The sequence below is a fragment of the Athene cunicularia genome (assembly GCF_003259725.1).
Source record: "Athene cunicularia isolate RWA chromosome 2 unlocalized genomic scaffold, athCun1 chr2_part1, whole genome shotgun sequence".
Classification (NCBI taxonomy): domain Eukaryota; kingdom Metazoa; phylum Chordata; class Aves; order Strigiformes; family Strigidae; genus Athene; species Athene cunicularia.
Window position 1 is genome coordinate 135,013,350 of NW_020799095.1, and position 7,746 is coordinate 135,021,095.

Genomic DNA, 7,746 nt, shown 5'->3' on the forward strand with positions numbered 1-7,746 from the left:
GGGGGGGGGGGGGGAATGTGGGTGGTTGGCACTGGACTTTCACAGGTCAGCGAAGTGCTGACAATACCTTGTAGTGCTTCAGGATTGTAGGACAGGTTTTGTGTTTGAATCACATCTGCCTCTGAGGTCAAAGGAAATGCTGAATGGGGCAGAGGGCAGAGCTGGGCCCTGTAATCCCGATACTACGTGATTTCATTAACGCAGGCACATAGCTGATAATGCTTCTGTCCATGACCTAGAGAGCATTTTTGCCAGCTGAGGCCTATGATGCTTTGACATTTTTTTCCCACCCAAAATATGAGAATGATGTTGAAATTAGCTTTTCAGAATTTGGAAATGGGTAAATGTTGGGAAAGTTGTGAAAGTGCATGAAGCTGGGGAAAATGAAGGCAACACTGCAAATCATCAATAATTTAAAAAGTCAATTAAAAATAATTGACTTGGAGATCTTTTTTAAACATCTACTTTGTAACCAAGTGCTTAATGTGTAGGTAAGCAAGCATATTGAAAAGCATTGACAAGTATACAAGGTTGCTCATTTGCAATCATGTGTATCAGTATATTAGTAGGTATAGGGCAGGTAGAAATGGTGGAGAAGTTAGAACTGAAAGAATTAGAAGATTACAAAGAAATCTAGATTTAAAATGTCAGATGCAAAATGCTTTTGCATAAAGGTTGTAAATAAAAATCAGTATAGAATATAATCAGATTAAAAAAAGATGGAAAACGAAACAAAATATTCATTTAATATTTTATATATGGATTTAATACTTATGAATGCTACTTGTACATTTCTTAATTTTGATGGGTGGTGGAAAATGGACTTTTTTCTGCCTTAGAAACCTGGTGTGCAATAGAATTAAAATCCAAGTGCAAAGCCTTGCATCTGGGTTGGAGCAATCCCAGTATCAATGCAGACTGAGGGATGAATGGATTGGGAGCAGCCCTGTGGAGAAGGACTTGGGGGTACCGATGGATGAAAAACAGGACATGACCCAGCAATGTGCACTTGCAGCCCATAAAGCCAACTGTATCCTGGGCTACATCAAAAGAAGTGTGGTCAGCAGGCCAAGGGAGGTGATTCTGCCTCTCTACTCTGCTCTGGTGAGACCCCACCTGCAGTACTGTGTCCAGCTTGAGTTCCAATGAATTCCAATTCCCTGAGCAGAATAACACCCTCTAGTTTGCTTATCAAATGCGTTGATCCTGTTTTTCTATTGAGATGGGCTGTATATCATATCAGGAGATCTCACTCAAACACTTCACAAATGCTAAAAAGAACACTAGTTGGAGCTAACTATTTTCATAGCAATAGTTTACATTAGAAGTCTTCAGAGAATTACATGAAAAATTCTCTCATCTTTAAGAAATACTGGAAAATGAGAGAAAGATGAGAAGACTATGCATATCATTATAATATATAGAAAAGAGCAAAAGGGAAGCCTTGCTTCATGTCAGTCTTGGGCAAAATAAGAGAATAATTAATTTGGGACTCTGACAACAGAAATCAGAGGTTAAAAATATAACTAATAGCTATCAGGAAGTATTTTTAGGAAGCATATCTTGTAAAAAAGACTCATTAGATATAGTGAATAGTAACATTTAAAAAAAAAAAAAATACAGCCAAACTCAAAGAAAAACATCTGGGACAAATAGTAAAGGTCTGCCAACAGGATGGGAAACTGTTTTGGAAAGCAATTATGAGAAAAATACTTTGGACCCATCATAGTGAATGTCTCAGTGTGAGTTCTTACAACATGGCTGTGGTTAAGAGAACTAATGCCGAAGAACTGGACTATTTAGCTGAAATAAGGGAGTGATCTTGCCTGTGTACACAGTGTAAGGCATCTGCTAGAACAGTGTGTTCAATTCTAGTGGGGAAGAGTTCAAGGGAGATGTTATTTTCTGCAAGACATTTATTTAATCAGACTTCTGATAAGAATTCTGTGATCTGTTTGTACTAGGCAGATCTCTGTCAGTACTACTAAGTGAAATGCAAGCCAGAAAGCATCCTACAGCAGTGCACACCCTCAGATGTTTGTGTAGCAGCCTATATACGTAGAAGGGACTTGGATTGACTTGTCTGACTTCAAGCAACTGAAATTACTGCGCGAAATTATGAGATATATAGAGGGAGAATCACTGAAAGCAGGCACATCTGTGCCTGCCCCCACACTGGAGATGGAGGTGCAAGGAAGGACCTGTGGCCTGGATTTAAGCTTCCCTCCCCAGGGATCCCAGGGATCTGCCAAAACTCGTGACTCAGCTCTGCATCCAAACAGTTTGGGAAATCTGGGAAATCTGTGTTAAAGTGCAGTTTGGATCTGCTTTTAAAATACAGTGTAAACACGTTAAAAAATCAAACTAGAAACAATTACTGTTTTACCATAACAGGCACTCCCATCAAAGGCTATTATTTTGTAAATGTGCATTCTAAGTGGCACAGAAATGTCCTGTGTGTTTTAGACTACAGTGCTACAGTGATCTAGTAGAATAAAATCTGGTATTGCTATGTTGTTCCAATTTATCTAATTCATAAAATGGTTATATATAACAGGACAGGTATTTTGATAATCTCTGAGAAGATTATTGCTTGATCCAGTGTAAAATTTTAGGAGCAGACATGTTACGGCTCCTGAAACTCTACCATCTGAGCTGAGTAACTGTAGCTTACTGTACCATATGGCTTTTTTAAAATAATGTAAACTCTATACAGTTTTGCAGTAGAGCTTGGGATGCAGCTGTGGTGAGGTCCTGAAAAAGGTGATTCTGTGTGATTATTTCTTCTAGATGAGCCCTGGTGTAACCAATAACCCCAATTGTTTTAGGGTTTGGTGTGATATTGCTGGAACTTGAACACTCAAGGAATATATTGTTCTGAGATGGATATGTACGTAATGATTTCAACTAAGTTTTGAAAACTAATTTGCTTTGGAGCAAGTGTTCTCCACTTTTTTCTTGGCTCAGTCAATATAAGCCATCATTTAAGCTGGAGGATAAAGGTATGGTGGATCTGACAGAGACATTTTTCATATTGTCAGAATAAACGAGTCAGTAAGTAGCAGTAGTATTCAGTGGTTAATTATTTCTGAATGCTGCATCTCCTGAGGTTATCAAGAAAATAAATTATCTTGCTTTATTTTCCTCAGTACCTTATGTATGCTTGAATAGTGTATAGCACTTGCAGCACAGAGTGGATAGAAAAAGTATTTGATTGGGAATCTGGACTGAAGTGGCACTTGGAGAAGCGTACTTGATGTTTTTAGTTCTATCTGGAGACAAGTGTCTCTTGATGAACACAGCACTGGTGAAAGCAGTTTTATGACCCCAGAATGGGTGTCTGAGAAGTGTCTGCTCATTTATCTTGCACACCTAGTTGGGTCTCTACGTTCTGAGGAATAAAAGATTTATTTCTCAGCTATTTTTATTCTGTGCTTACCCTGTAGATAGAGAGGAGTCTGATTTCAAATGCTGTTCAGTGTGGGAAAGACAAAGGATGCAGTGATACCTGTACATCAGAAAGTTTCCCAGGCATTGAAGCACACTCCTGCAGAGGTCTTTAGGAGATCTTGAAATTGGTTGATGACATTTAATATGGTTAAGAGAATAAGCTCTCACTGACCTGGAATCTAACATGTTTCTTATGAGCTCTCCCCTTTGAATCAAAGTAATGCCTTGCCACTTACCACATGCTTCTGGCAAAATGTAATGATTGGAACTAGGATTTATGGAAACAATTGCACAAGAGCAAAAGGCAAAATGATAGACCATCGTGGTGGGAGAAGGATGTGAGGTCTAGAACGTCCCCACAGGCTCCACTGTATGAACCTTGAAAGTACTGCCTGCTGGTAGCCAAGTGAGACGTGATATAGGAGGTGACAGTCAGTTCTGAGTCCCTGGGGGACAGACACAAGGTAACAGGGAAAGGATATCTATGGTCTAGATGTGATCCAAAGCACTGCTGGCCAAAAATAATATGATTTCCCATCGTTACCATATGAAGCACAGATCCATCTGAACTGCCACTGAAATAAGAAAAACAGCCTACATGTTATACAATTGCCAGCATCAGTAGCTGTTTGGCTTAAGGGAAGAGCAGAAACTGTATTAGCAGAGCATTTGATTTGAGCTCAGGATAACTGAATTGAATTTTAATCATATTTCACAAGTCACAGTGATAAAGAATGTTCAAAACAGAGGCTTTTAACCCTGTGTCCTTTTAAATGACAAAAATATGAACAATACTTCCCCCCCAAAGCAGACTTTAAAAAGTAAGAATCTTACAAAGTCTTTTATCCTAACTATCTTATTAAGTACTGTATTAGTCCTTCTGGGGTTGCTTAAATAATAAAATCTGGGATATGCCTGGGATATGTTTTGTACTGAAGTTCTGTGTCGAACAAGTAGAAATTTATATGTTGGTATTAATGTATAAAATAGTTCATGAAAACATGAATAACACCAAAGAGGATCCAGAAACATGTTTTTTATTTATTCAACTGATGATGTAATGTTTATATTTTGGTCGTATCCTTCCTAGACTGGTCTTGCTTCTATCAACTTCCCAGTATCAATATATATAAACTAATGATCGGATCATAGTTACTGTCATCCTCCTGCCCTTTCTCCTTTCTGCTTTTATTGATGTTCCTGGCTAGACACTTATTCAGCAGTGCCCTCCACACAGGCACTCTCCAGGAAGGTTTAGAGCCTGAACTACAAACACGGACAAGGCCTCCTGGTCTATTTTGTCAGTATCTATTGCAATGTAGTCTTCAACAGGGCCTTGGAATGGCACTCCACATAAACAATAGATGATTAATATTAATGGGAGTAAAAGATAGATCTTAATGCCTTCAACATCAAAAAGATTATCAGGGTGCCAGCTGGGCTATAAATTCTTCAAGTAATCAAACAGATTGTGCAGTCCTCGATGGCTTTTAAATCACTGGCATAAGGATTTTGGAGAAGTGTGTTTGTGGTTCATGTGTATGTCCTTCCTGATAGTTACATTTCTGCTTGATAACATCTCCCATATGAATGAGTTGTGTTGTTACCATTCTCCCAGCCCCTTTCGATAAGATAATTGGGCTATCTGGGGCAATTAAAAGGCAAATGCCACTTTTTTTTTATCTAGGCATCTGCTTTCAGACAATGGTAGTATCATATTTTCCACAACTGTCAGTAAATATCAGTGACACTTCCTTGATACAAAGGTTTGTGAAGTTTCTGAGAACACTGAATATGCAAAGAGCAGAAATAGAGTGCTCCACTTTCAGGAAAAGAAATGTCAAGAAGAGAAAATGAGATTTTTTTATCTTAATTTTGCATCTGATTTTATAATTTTATTTATATGGTAAATTTGTAATTTTATTTCATTTTCCTCTAAAAGCAAACAAGATGAACAAGAAAATATTTTCTATAGATCCTGAATTGTAAACCATGTCAAATATACTGTTTGTTGATTTATAGTCTGGTTATTTAATGAAAAAAACGGGTCCAGTTTGAGCCATGAATTTACTTTAAAGGTAACAGTGTAAGAATACTTCAGCTTCCCTTACCATTTTGTTCAGACTCAGTTGAGTTTTGCCGATGTTGCCCTTCTCTGTGGATGAGGACCTTGGGCTGTAGCCTGGTATGATGGCACAATGCCTGCTGAGATATGTGTTGACTCATGCCGTGTTGTTCCAAACTTCCTGGAGGCGGCCCAGCCAGCAATCCCCAGCTGCATGTGTGACACCCAGTCCCTTGACTCAGTTTAACCGCTAACTGCACCAAATGCCTCCTAGAATTTGAGTGCAGGGGGAGCAGGGATGCAGCAGGGCAGAGTCCCCTTGTTTACCCCCTGGTCAGCCCATGTTAAACTAGTCAGTAGGAACTGAGAACCGGCCACCTTTTGCTTTCACTAGCAAAAAATAAAGCTGTCTTGTGAGACCGTAAGACACCGACAAGACAGGGATCTGTGTAAACGTAGGGGATGGGGAGGAAGCCTGTTGGATGTGGTGCCATACCCTGTTCCCCATAGGAGGTGCCCTTGGTACGGTGATACCTGGCACCGCTGGATTTCAGGATCCCCTGCTGTAGTGAAAAGCAGGTACTGGGCACGCTTCAGTTCAGGAAAGACTATAGGATTGGGCCCAAATATTTCTGAAATATGATTCAATCCCATAGCCCATGTATATACATAATTACCAGCATAGCTGAAAGGTTACATCCTGCCCTGCAGTAAAGGCTAAGCTTTGAAAATCATCTACTGAGGAATTCTTTGGGATACTAAGAGGAACTTAAATTATTATAATTAATGTGCACCCATTGGTGATATGAACTTCAGAAAATTCAAAATCCTCATTAGTAAAAACATCTGTTATTAAAAAATTACCTGTTTTACACATTTGTTTTCCCAATTTCCTTGTACTTTGCTATATTAATCTAGTCGTCAAATGAAGTGAGCCTTCTAATTTGGGGTTTAAGCAATGCAGATTCAACCCCTTAGTTTCAAAATTGTTCATTTTTCCTTTGTAAAAGTGTGTTGAATGCATTTATATATAGTAAATGGTATATTCCTTTTATTATTAATATGCCTATTAATTTTTTATAATTTTTCATGGATATATTAAATATAGATATTTTATAAGTCTCTCAGTATGAGACACTACCATTACAGTTTACTGTGAACTTGAATTGAGTTTATAGCAGTCAAGAGCACCCACTCAATCCATTGGAAGCATTGGTCTTGAATCTTCATGGAATGCAAATTTAACCCACATCAAGACATCATCCCATGAACCTGATGCAAAGACTGCTCTTTAGTTCCTCAGCAATTATGCACTGGCAACTCTGCAGGATCTGGCCTCAATCCATTTCCCTGCTGGAAGATAACTTTAAAATAAAATCTGTATAAACAATATTCAAATAACACCCAGCGTTGTTTTTTATGGTATCAGTAGAGTTAAAAGAAACATTCTTCTCGCTGAGACTCAAGAGAGAACTTGTGACAAAATGAAATATAGCCTGCTGAAACCTACTGTAAGCAAATACCACAAGCTGTGCCAAACAATTATATTAGTTTCACTGTAAAAGTAACACCAAATAGAAAGAAGGGACTTGCATATTCCTGTCACCATTGTTTTTTTTAAATGGTACATCCATGAAGAAGGAGCAATCATCTGGCTAAAAAACTATTAACCATAATCTGTTTATACAAATATCCCATGCAGAGAGAAGTTTTAGCCACTTGTTTTTTTATAAGGAAAAATGGATCTGAATATCATATCAGCTTCCTAATCCTATTTAGGAATATTTAGAAACCCTATTGTTATTTCAGAATGTAATTTTCCTTACAGTTTAAACACTGGCTGACTCCTCTGATCCTATATGCATACAGACTCTTTTTCTACTTTTAATTTAGAAAAGCTATGGTGTAATGCATCTGCTATTTGCAACAAAGCAGGAAAAAGGGGATTAATGTTTAGATCATGCCTACTACGTTATAACATTTGTAACTCTATAGATGAATTTCTGTGGACACCACAGAAATGGTGAGGTTATATGTACTTAAAACATCAGGTGAGGGATACATGTGTCAAAACCAACAACTTATGGTGTACTCTTGCCAAAAGATACTAAATTTTGTATGCTTGTCTAAGAAAAAATAGGCTGTCAACTAGTCTGAGATCACACACTCCTGGCTCAGGGCCCTTGATGCAATTTCTCATCAGATACTCCAGTGCTTTTTCAAACACTGTG